We start from the raw sequence: 11,855 nt of genomic DNA, 5'->3' as shown, positions 1-11,855 counted from the left end.
CCCCTTGCTAACTCAAACTTATATATAATACCCACCACGTATAGCGGGCGCGTTCGTGCTAACGCGATTTGCCCGCTATACGCAGTGGACGGGGCTGTAGCAATGAAATAACTCCCATAGTTGTTAACAGGCCGAACAACTGATTGAAGACCTGACTTTGCCTGAATTCAGCTGAACTTTTAAATCGTTGAGAATTGAACTGCATAAAACAGCCAGCGGGCTTAATATGGTTAAAGTGGCGCCTTTGTAAATGGCGCCTCTGGGGATGGGAAATGGTTAGCGGCCTTTGCCCGATATAGGCGGCCGCCCGTGATAAGGGAGGGCGGTGTAAGTGGTGAGGGGCCGTATCACTATAGATCCGCCCACCCTTTTGAAGCTGTCCAGGAGCTTGCTGTCGGGCATTTGAGATAAACCGTCCAACGCTGACTCCATGCCCCTCTTCAAAGCTTCACTGAGGATCATGAAATCAGACGAGACTTTCCGGTAATCGGAATTCAGAAAATCCGAAATCAGCTTCCTGATTTTTTCTGCCAAGACTGAGTAGATCTCCCCGAATTCGGCCTGGAATAATGGAAAGGACAGATTACACACTGTGACACAGAACGCTGCTCCAAACTGTGATAAAGTCATTAAACCTGTGATAAAACTAATTCTGTTTTCTGTTTCTCCTCCATATCTTGAGAATATTCAGCCTTCCTAAGTAACTTTTCCAACCAATTCTGAAACATTTTACTGTGTTTATTCATTCCTGTCCCTCCCCTGAGGCGTTAACTGGGGTACAAATCCGTAGATATGTGGCTGGACGTCCAATAAGGATCAGTCATGATTGGCTGCTATTGTCCCCTGCGGTCAAATAGCTCTTCAACACTCAATGTCAAGGGTCCCAAATGAAAATGAGAACATAAGAACATAAGAAATAGGAGCAGGAGTAGGCCAATCGGCCCCTCGAGCCTGCTCCGCCATTCAATAAGATCATGGCTGATCTGATCCTAACCTCAAATTTAAATTCATGTCCAATTTCCTGCCCGCTCCCCGTAACCCCTAATTCCCTTTACTTCTAGAAAACTGTCTATTTCTGTTTTAAATTTATTTAATGATGTAGCTTCCACAGCTTCCTGGGGCAGCAAATTCCACAGACCTACTACCCTCTGAGTGAAGAAGTTTCTCCTCATCTCAGTTTTGAAAGAGCAGCCCCTTATTCTAAGATTATGCCCCAAATATATCTCCTTGGGTAAAGTAATGGAGACCTGCTGACTCTTAGGGAACTGGACCCCAGCACCTGTACCCTTGTAACAGTATCCTAGCAACTGTACCCGAGTAACAGTATCCTAGCAACTGTACCCGAGTAACAGTATCCTAGCAACTGTACCCCAGTAACTGTACCCCATTAACTGTACCCCCAGTAACTGTATCCCAGTAACTGTACCCCAGTAACTGTACCCCAGCAACTGTACCCCATTAACTGTACCCCCAGTAACTGTACCCGAGTAACTGTATCCCAGTAACAGTATCCCAACAACTGTACCCCAGTAACTGTACCCCAGCAACTGTACCCCAGCAACTGTACCCCATTAACTGTACCCCAGCAACTGTACCCCAGCAACTGTACCCCATTAACTGTACCCCCAGTAACTGTATCCCAGTAACTGTACCCCAGTAACTGTACCCCAGCAACAGTATCCCAGCAACTGTATCCCAGTAACCGTGCCCCAGTAACCGTACCCAAGTAACTGTACCCCAGTAACCATACCCAAGTAACTGTACCCCAGTAACCATACCCCAGTAATTGTACCCCAGTAACCGTGCCCCAGTAACCGTACCCCAGTAACCGTAGCCCAGCAACCGTACCCCAGTAATTGTACCCCAGTAACCGTACCCCAGTAACCGTAGCCCAGCAACCGTGCCCCAGTAACTATACCCCAGTAACCATACCCCAGTAACCGTACCCAAGTAACTGTACCCCAGTAACCGTACCCCAGTAACCATGCCCCAGAAACCGTACCCCAGTAACCGTACCCCAGTAACCGTGCCCCAGTAACCATACCCCAGTAACCGTACCCAAGTAACTGTACCCCAGTAACCGTACCCCAGAAACCGTGCCCCAGTAACCGTACCCCAGTAACCGTGCCCCAGTAACCGTACCCCAGTAACCGTGCCCCAGTAACCGTGCCCCAGTAACCGTACCCCAGTAACCGTGCCCCAGTAACCGTACCCCAGTAACCGTGCCCCAGAAACCGTACCCCAGTAACCGTACCCCAGTAACCATGCCCCAGAAACCGTACCCCAGTAACCGTGCCCCAGTAACCGTACCCCAGAAACCGTACCCCAGTAACCGTGCCCCAGTAACCGTGCCCCAGTAACCGTACCCCAGCTAGAGGCAGTGCTTTTGAGACAGGGGAAAAAATTGAGGAAGAACAGAAATAATTTTCAGTACAACAATTCGAGTCATTGCATTGTCTTCTAAACTGTATTAAAGGAATGTTTAAAATGCCTTTACCTCCGTGTTGTCAGATTCCAGTAACATGCAGATGGTTTGGGTCAGGTTTAGGATGTTCCACATTTGAGAGGCAGAACCGTGTAGAAATCTGTGAAGCTGGATCAAAGCCTAGGGAATAAAGGAAAAGCAACATGCCCATTAAAAGGCCATGTAATCTGGTGTATAACTCATCCCGGCAAAGATATGTTCCTTTATTTTTTTAATAAATTGTTCTTTGGTGGGGGGGTGGAGGGAGGGGGGATCTTAAAAAGGAGAAGAGTGTTGGCCTGGGGGAAGGGAAGGCTTTCCCATTGGAGGGACTCTGTGTCAACGTCAAGCACACCCAATGTAGCTCAGGCTAGTTACAGAGTGAAGCTCCCTCCACTCTGCCCCAACAATGTGCCTCAGTGCTGATCTTGGAAGAGTGACCCTGACTGAACCGGTGTGAATTTTTCCATTGCCCACACCAGCCAGTCCTGCGGCCTCTCAACTCTCCAGTTAAATGTGCGGCTAACGTGACATTTTTTTCTGACTGGGATTGGGATGGAGTTGAGAGAGAGATTTCAGAAATTCACTCCATGGCGCCACCTAGTGGCCAGAGCTTGCAATTACCCCGTGACAGTTGACATAGCAAAATTGAATGGGAAATGTTGACATAGCAATTTACAAAGGGAAATGTTGACACAAAAGAATGACTAAAATTGTGATAATAAGAATTCATGTTTGTGGGTGGTGTTTGCCTAATGCAAGATTTTAATATATTGCTCCCCATTGCTTTAGGGACCTGGGTCAATCCAAACATAAACAAGCAGACATGATCAGCACATTATTTTAGACATCACCGAGTTTCATATAAGATGCACGGTGATTGTTTGGGAGCTAAGTTTCCTTTTTGCTCAACAAGGCTCGAACAGATCAAGGAAATTAAAATGAATCATGAGCACTTAGCTGGGACCTAGCTTTAAACCAGGAATATCCAAACTATGGCCTGAGCGACACTTGTGTCCCTCAAGCTCTGCTACTACTCAATTCACATCCGTCAGCTGCGCCGATGGGGCTGAATGGTTCGGTTTCAGAGATCTGGAATTGGCCAAGTGTTCGCCCTTGGCCACTCTCAATAGGCTTGCATGCCAACCGTGGCAAGTGGCACTTGGAGCCACTAGTGAGAGCTGGGTGAGTCATCAGGACAAACGGTTAGTGAATCCACCCTTCTGGGTGCAGGTTGTTTGCCATGTAGAAGTGCTGTTTAGAATTCACCCGCAAGTGCTGATAACTCAGTTTACTCAACACTTTGTCCTCTTTCAACTTAGATCTGGAGATTTGGAAAGGGCTGTTCCCAGTGCTTTGCCTCATTGGTGGTTAAATCCTAAATCGCAACCCCAAGATCGGTTATTATCAGCAACTTGATGGCATGAGATTGTGATCTCACTTATAAATGCGGGAAAATGGATAAGCCTACCCTGGGTCATTATATAGTCTGTCTCTCACCTCTTGTCGGTCCTGGTCTTTGTCTGTCATCCGAGATCCATGTTCCTGATTCCCAGCGTTTCCCAAGTCCATGAGAATGATCAGTACGGAGAGGTGAGCAATGTCGAATGCTCCCCTGGTCAATGGGATGCAGGCAATTCTTTGCATCATGCTCCCTCTGACAGGCTCCAGGATGGTGCTGGAATCTGGACCGTCTTTGCCTTGAACTGTGTACTGAAACCCGTGAAGTGGCACCTTGGAAGGAGTTGGAATGCGTTTCCGAGCATCCCTCGCCCTCTCAGCGCCTCGAGCTAATGTTAGACAAAACACAATAAAAAACAAAGTGAATGTGGACACCACTGAGTCAGCCATTAAGTTCAGTGCTGTCTCCAGACGTGATTGACAGGGGAATTACCCAATCATCTCCATTCTGACCCGGGACTTGTGGTGTCACTATATGCAGCAATTAAAAAAAAGGTGGACAAGGTACAAAGGCAAGGAATGAAGACAACTTCAGATATCAGGCATTTAAGTGACAAAGAAAGGTTAAAGAATTTGGGCTTGATTTTCTTTGGAAAAGAGGAGATCTTTTTTAAGGACTATGAAGGGAATTGACCAGGCAAAAGTTCAAATATAGGGGAGGGGAGTCAAATTTAAAAATTAACAAATTACGAGTAAGAAGGGAACTCAGGCAGAAGTTTTGTGGGAGTTGTGGGATCAATTACCTGGGAAGACTATTGAAGCCAATAGTATGTACTGGTTCACGATATGGTTGGATGTTTCTGGTCAGAGAAGAGATTGATGTGAGAAGGCGGGTATGTGGGGTTAATCTATCAACAAGGGCTGCATTTATTGGGCTTAATGGACTTTTTCTAAAATTCTTAAATTATCTCTGTTTTAGAATACTAGTAAGGTGCCCATTTTGTTGCCCATGGCCAGTTGATGAACGTAAGGCTTCTTTTATTATAACAAGGTTGGGATGGACTTTTCAGAAAGTCACTCCATAGCACCACCTAGTGGCCAGAGCTTGCAACTATATTGTGACAGTTGACATAGCAAAATTGAATGGGAGATGTGACATGTGAAAGTAAACAATAATTGTGACAAGAAGAAGTCACGTTTGGAGTTGTGTGCCTAATGCAAGATTTTAATGCATTGCGCTCCACTGTTTTAGGGGACCTGAGTCAATCGAACACAAACGACCAGGCATGATCAGCACATTATTTTAGACATCACCAAGTTTCATATAAGATGCACGGCGATTGTTTGGGAGCTCAACGAGGCTGGAACGGATCAAGGAAAATAAAATGAATCACTGAGCACTTAGAAGCCGGAACATGTGTTGATGCAACTCATAAACCAGCCCAGCAATAATAAACTACCTCAACAAGTGATTGGCCATGTTTATTAAATCGTTTAATGTTTTCAATCGAAAGTTCAACAAAACGTAAAATCCATATTTCACACTAAAGTGGTTAGATTTCTATAATTAACTTTTGAATTGAAAATATTAAAAGGGAATGGGGAATGGGATTAGAATAAATTGCATTGGGCAAGATCTGTTTCCAGCACAGGCCCAGTCCAAGGGCACTGAGTGACCTTTTTCTGCAGGGAGATTTATACGATTCTATGACATTTTGACCCAATATGATACCCACACTTATAAGTGGCTTTAGTCCGTGGCTGTTGCAAGTCTTTATCAATCGCCTGTTCCCTCGGGACAAATATCCCTAAATAGGCTTCAGCATGCGTCCGCTGGAGGAAGACACTGGAGTAGAGGTGGATTAGAGGGTGCTCGGAGAAATCAAAAATCCTGCAGGGAGAGAAAGAAAGCAATTGTGGTGAAATGAGATGGGATTTTTTTTTTGATGGAGTTATGCAGAGGGAATCCCACCTGTATCTGGGAGTCTTGGCAGGGGTGAGGGGTGGTCCTCTGTCTCTGTTCATCCCCTCTGCCGGGCGGGAGTGGGGCAATAACATGATTAAAATAGTAACGCAGGACTTAATACCCCGTTCCTCCCAGGGTCGCTGCCATTTTAATTTGGGGCCTTGAAGTGGGCGGCCCAGACGTTTGCCGGAAACAGGCAGGAGCCTCGTTCGTCCCATATAAATCGGGGTCCTAAGATGTCAATAGTACCCTGTTGCAATGTTGAAGTACCATTGGGCGGAGCATGCACCATGGACCCTTCACCCATTGGTAGTGTTGAGTAGCCTAACCAACAGTCCATAAAGGGACTACTGCAGGCTGCTCCAAAAAGGTAAAAAAAGAACAAAGTGAGTATTGACACCACTATTTTAGCAAATGGGTTGGAAGCAGAGCGGGGTGGTGGGGAGGGGGGTGGGACTTATGACAGAACTCACAGCAATCAGTCTATTTTATAGCAAACAAAGCCTATTTACTCAGGAAACAGCAAACAGAGTCTATTTAAACAGCAAACAGAGTCTCTACTGTTGGCCAGGGGCTGCAGAAGGTAACCTGAGACGTCGGCTGCTGATACACACAGGCAAGAACGACTTTTGAACTAAAGTAACCTGGGTTCAGTCGCTGGCCTTAGCTTGCTGGAACCGATTTGAATTAACTAAGTTTTGTGAAAGACAAAGGAGATGTGATAAGACACAAGTCCTTATTTAAAAAAGGAGTAAAGAGGTAATGCTACCTAAGTCCTTGGGACAGAGCCAATGAGGAGAAGACACAGGCAAAAAGCGAGTAGGCCTAAACCAAAGGGAGAGAGAGACAGCACAGCTTGAAGAGATAAGATTCAGAATAAGAATGAAGGATCTGGGACGTGGAGCCAGAGCAAAGACTCCGGAGACCAACCATCGCAGAAGTGGAAGACCTTACGTCAAGGACGTAGAGACGACGTCGAAAGAGAGAGAGAACGGAACGCCTGGCCAGCGTCAGCTCTCCTTTTCGGGTATTATCCTTTATATTCTGTGACCAATCAGGGATTGTCAGAGAAACCTAGTGGGTGTACGTTTAGATCTTAGTTTGGGTATAAAACTGTATAACCTGGTATAAACTGCATGCCTATATCTAACCAGACGTATAAGCTATATGTATATGATCTAACGGTGTGAATAAAGTGAATTAAGAGTTAAGAGAGAATTGACTCTTCTCCTCTTTGTACTAAGCCAGTAACCGTAACCGGTGACCTCCGGTCAACATTACGAACTACATTACCGAAACAGAACTCATTACCGAAACTACAGCAACATCTCCCAATAAAAGCAGGATTATTTCTCCAGCAAAATGCAGTGAATGGAGGAGAGTTACAGAATACAAATTATGTGCATAAAATCAATCCCAGTCACTTACAGCAGCGCGGTCTCCAGACGTGATTGATGGGGGAATTCCCCCATCACCTCCATACTGGCCGGGAATAGTGGTGTCAATATATGCAGCCAAGGGAGAAATGGTGAGACTCGATGATGGGTTTCATTCCACTGAAGTGCACTGGTCAACCCATTTCTGGATTATTTTAATGACTGCGTTAAAATAGCACTCAAAGGAATTTTACACACAAACCAGCAAACTACAAAGGGAGATTAAATGCCCAATTGGCCAAGTTGGATCTGGATATCAACCAAGAATGGGATTTGGGGTCATTGCCCTCTGGGTGGAAATCCTGTGCTCCACCATCACGCCTACCCAACCAGGCACATGCTCAGTTACCTGGGATACGCAGCTTATCGAAAAGGAATCCACTCACACCGAGCTTTTTCCAAATCGTCTACAACAAGGCAAGCAAAAGGCAGACCTGGGTCCAAATCAGTACAAAAGAAAGAAAGAAAGACTTGCATTTATATAGCGCCTTTCACAACCTCAGGGCATCCCAACACGTTTCACAGCCCAATGAAGTACTTTTTAAAGTGCAGTCACTGTTGCAATGTAGGAAACCCGGCAGCCAATTTGCGCACAGCAAGATCCCATAAGACCATAAGAGATAGGAGCAGGAGTAGGCCATTTGGCCCCTCGAGCCTGCTTCGCCATTCAATGAGATCATGGCTGATCTGATTTTTACCTCAACTCCACTTTCCCACCTTTTCCCCATTTCCTTTGATTCCCTTGCTGATCAAAAATTTGTCTAACTCAGCCTTGAATGTATTCAATGACTCAGCCTCCACAGCTTTTTGGGGTAAAGAATTCCAAAGATTCACGACCCTCCGGGAGAAGAAATTCCTCCTCATTTCCGTCTTAAACGGGCAACCCCTTATTCTGAGACTATGCCCCCTAGTTTTAGATTCCCCCATGAGGGGTAACATCCTCTCAGCATCTACCCCATCGAGTCCCCTCAGAATCTTGTATGTTTCAATAAGATCTCCTCTCATTCTTCTAAACTCCAATGAGTATAGATCCCACAAACAGCAATGGGATAATGACCAGATAATCTGTTTTAGTGATGTTAGTTGAGGGATTAATATTGGCCAGGACACCGGAGAGCACTCCCCTGCTCTTCTTCAAAGCATCTCTTACGTTCACCCGAGTGGGCAGACCTCAGTTTAACGTCTCATCCGAAAGATGGCACCTCTGACAGTGCAGCATTCCCTCAGTACTCCACTGGAATGTCAGCCTATTCAGTATATATAGTGGCAATATATTCAAAAGTTTCAGCAGGGAAGGTTACATCTGAACCTCTCGACTTGACTTTGCACGTTCCGTTTATTTTGCAAAGCCTGAAGTGACTTTAGGACCTGCTCTTGAAAGGAAGATTACCGGAGCCCCCGCCCTGGCTGGCCCAGTTGGTATACGCTCAGTGTATTCCTGTGTGAATCAGAGGCCACACAAAACAGGAAGCTTCAGGTCCGAATCCAGGGTCCGTGCTGTGTTAGCTGGCGTCAGCCAGGGCATCAGTAAGGCCAGTACAGTTGGTCTCAGTGCCCTTGGGTTGAGGAGGGGAAAATTCGGCCAAGCTCCTTGCTCCTGATCACTAGCCGGTGCCTTCTACTGGAAAGTGCACATGTGTAAGTGTCAAGTGAGGACCAGATGGGGCTTGTGTGTCGTGGTTGAATAGCTTGCTAACACCCAAGGATTTTTTTGCATCTGTACTTTCTATTATAATGAATCGGCAGAAAATTGCCCCGTTGGCTCACTTAGCCAACCTACCAGAGGGTGAATGGAACCATATCCCACCATGTGGGGGTGGGGGAATATGCATTTCCAATGTTGAGCTGAGCATTAAGCTTCAGTTTAAAGAGCCCATTAATAGATCATTACGAAGCACAGCCAATCCCTCAAGTTGACTTTCTCATCGGCTTGTTGACTTTGCCCAGCAGTGCCCGCCAGGACGTCATGTGGCGACCCAACCCTTGCCCCGTACCTCTCGTCTCCAAACGCCTGGGAGGACTGAATCACACTCAGACTGTACAGCTTCCTCCCCCTGTGAAAATCATCGCCAGCGGCATTCAGTCGCCAGAGACACTCGAGCCGGATGAGCTGCTTGTCTGAGACGGCAGCCGAGACGCTGGTGTAGAAAGCCTCGGTGGGGCTCGTCACCTCGTCCTGAGAAAAGGAATGGTTCAAAGGGATGAGTAAATCCTGGACCAAACTGAGCCAAACTAGTTTGTTTTTGTTTGTTCTCGGTGTCAGCTGGGGCTCAGTTGGTAGCACTCTCGCCTCTGAGTCAGAAGTTCATGGGTTCAAGCCCCATTCCAGAGATTTAAGCCCATAATCTAGGCTGATACTGCAGTGCAGTTCTGAGGGAGTGCTGCACTGTCAGAGGTGCCGTCTTTCGGATGAGATGTTAAACCGAGGCCCCGTCTGCCCTCTCAGGTGGACATAAAAGATCCCATGACACTATTTCGAAGAAGAGCAGGCGATTCTCCCCAGTGTCCTGGTCAACATTTATCCCTCAACCAACATCACTGAAAAACAGATTATCTGGTTATTATCACATTGCTGTTTGTGGGATCTTGCTGTACCAAAATTGGCTGCTGCATTTCCTACATTACAACAGTGACTACAATTCAAAAGTACTTCATTGGCTGTAAAACACTTTGGGACGTCCTGAGGTCGTGAATAAGCACTAAATAAATGCAAGTTCTTTCTAACTGGATGACACTGTCCAAGGTCACATTTATTACCAGTCCCTGGTTGAAAGATAGAAAGACTTGCATTTATTTAGCACTTTTCACACCCTCAGGTCATCCCAAAGCACTTTACAGCCAACGATGTACTATTTTGAGGTGTAGTCACTGTTGTAATGTAGGAAACGCAGCAGCTAATTCACGCACAGCAAGGTCCCAGAAACAGCAATGTGATAATGACCAAATAATCTGTTTTAGTGATGTTGGTTGAGGGATAAATTTCAGCCAGGACACCAAGGAGAACTCCCCTACAAAATAGTGCCATGGGATCTTATGTGTTCACCTGAGAGGGCAGATAGGGCCTCGATTTAACGTCTCATCTGAAAGAAGGCACCTCTGACAGTGCAGCACTCCCTCGTTATTGTACTGCGAGTAACAGCTTAGATTTTGCGCTCAAGTCTCTGGAGTGGGAGCTTGAACCCACGACCTTCTGACTCAGAGGCGAGAGTGCTACCCACTGGACCACAGTTGTCAACATGGTTGCCTTGAGAAGGTGGTGTTGGGCATTCTAATTTCATGTTTGTGAGGTACTAGGGACTTCTCAGGCATAATTTTCCTATCCGGTTTTCCCTTTCCCAGAATGGGAATTATAACGGTCTCTGATCAGCACCTTCCAGCTCGACAGGGAGTGGATTGAGAATTGGATTGCGATTCAAGCCTGTGTCCAACCCCACTCTTTGGCACTGATGACCAGCTCATTCTACAAACAACATGCTATTTATTAACATAATCAGTAATGGGTTACTCACCTTGGAGAAGATTTTGTTTCTTCCATTTTTGTCAATTGGAACAACTAACCTGCAACAAGAGAAAGTCAGGTCATAAATATGTTAATATTTGGTAGGAGACTATAAGAAGAGGCGTTCTATTTAACACATCTATTTTCTATCCCATAGAATCATAGAAAGGTTACAGCATGGAAGGAGGCCATTCGGCCCATTGAGTCCGTGCCGGCTCTATGCAAGAACAATCCAGCTATTCCCACTCCCCCGCCCTATCCCCGTAACCCTGCAATTTTTTTTCTTTCAAGTACTTATCCAGTTCCCTTTCGAAGGCCATGATTGAATCTGCCTCCACCACCCCCTCGGGCAGTGCATTCCAGATCCCGACCACTCGCTGTGTAAAAAAGTTTTTCCTCATGTCATCTTTGATTCTTTTGCCAATCACCTTAAATCTATGCCCTCTGATTCTTGACCCTTCCGCCAATGGGAACAGTTTCTCTCAATCCATTCTGTCTAGGCCCTTCATGATTTTGAATACCTCTATCAAATCTCCTCTCAACCTTCTCTGTTCCAAGGAGAACAACCCCAGCTTCTCCAGTCTATCCATGTAACTAAAGTCCCTCATCCCTGGAATCATTCTAGTAAATCTCCTCTGCACCCTCTCTAAGGCCTTCACATCCTTCCAAAAGTGCGGTGCCCAAAACTGGACACAATACTCCAGTGATAGGATAATTCTTGTACCCCACAGTCTTCCACAGCTGAAAAGACGGAACGGTCCAGCTCATGGATATTTTATTCCCCCTTCCAATAATTCTCCCTGGGTTACACTCTGCACCCTGACTGATACGGATAGACAAGCAGCCAGCTCTCAAGCCTCTATCTATGATTCTCCTAAGCTAGGAGTTGGGTAGTAGTAAGTTACAGTGACTCACAGAAAATAGGGTTGAAAAGGGTGGATGCTGACACTTTACATTATCAATACCAGCCACTTACATTTATACAGTGCCTTTAGCTTATAGGAACAGCCCAAGGTGCTTCCCAAATCGGCAAAGGGAAAACGGTGCTGAACCAGGAAAGGAGGGGTGACTGAAGGCTTGGACAAAGAG

At 46.1% G+C, this 11,855-nt stretch overlaps 1 long non-coding RNA gene across 1 annotated transcript; it reads right to left on the bottom strand.

Annotated features, from left to right (window-relative positions):
- Positions 1–5,618: 5,618 nt before the first annotated feature.
- On the bottom strand, positions 5,619–10,851 carry LOC137304282 (uncharacterized). Its single transcript, XR_010958536.1, has 3 exons — positions 10,777–10,851; positions 9,262–9,443; positions 5,619–5,756 (listed from the first exon to the last, which is right to left on the bottom strand). It is a non-coding gene; the product is annotated as an uncharacterized lncRNA (long non-coding RNA).
- Between the last annotated feature and the right edge of the window lie 1,004 nt (positions 10,852–11,855).

The sequence above is a fragment of the Heptranchias perlo genome, chromosome 37, assembly GCF_035084215.1.
Source record: "Heptranchias perlo isolate sHepPer1 chromosome 37, sHepPer1.hap1, whole genome shotgun sequence".
Taxonomy (NCBI): domain Eukaryota; kingdom Metazoa; phylum Chordata; class Chondrichthyes; order Hexanchiformes; family Hexanchidae; genus Heptranchias; species Heptranchias perlo.
This window is presented reverse-complemented; position numbering and strand designations above follow the sequence as displayed.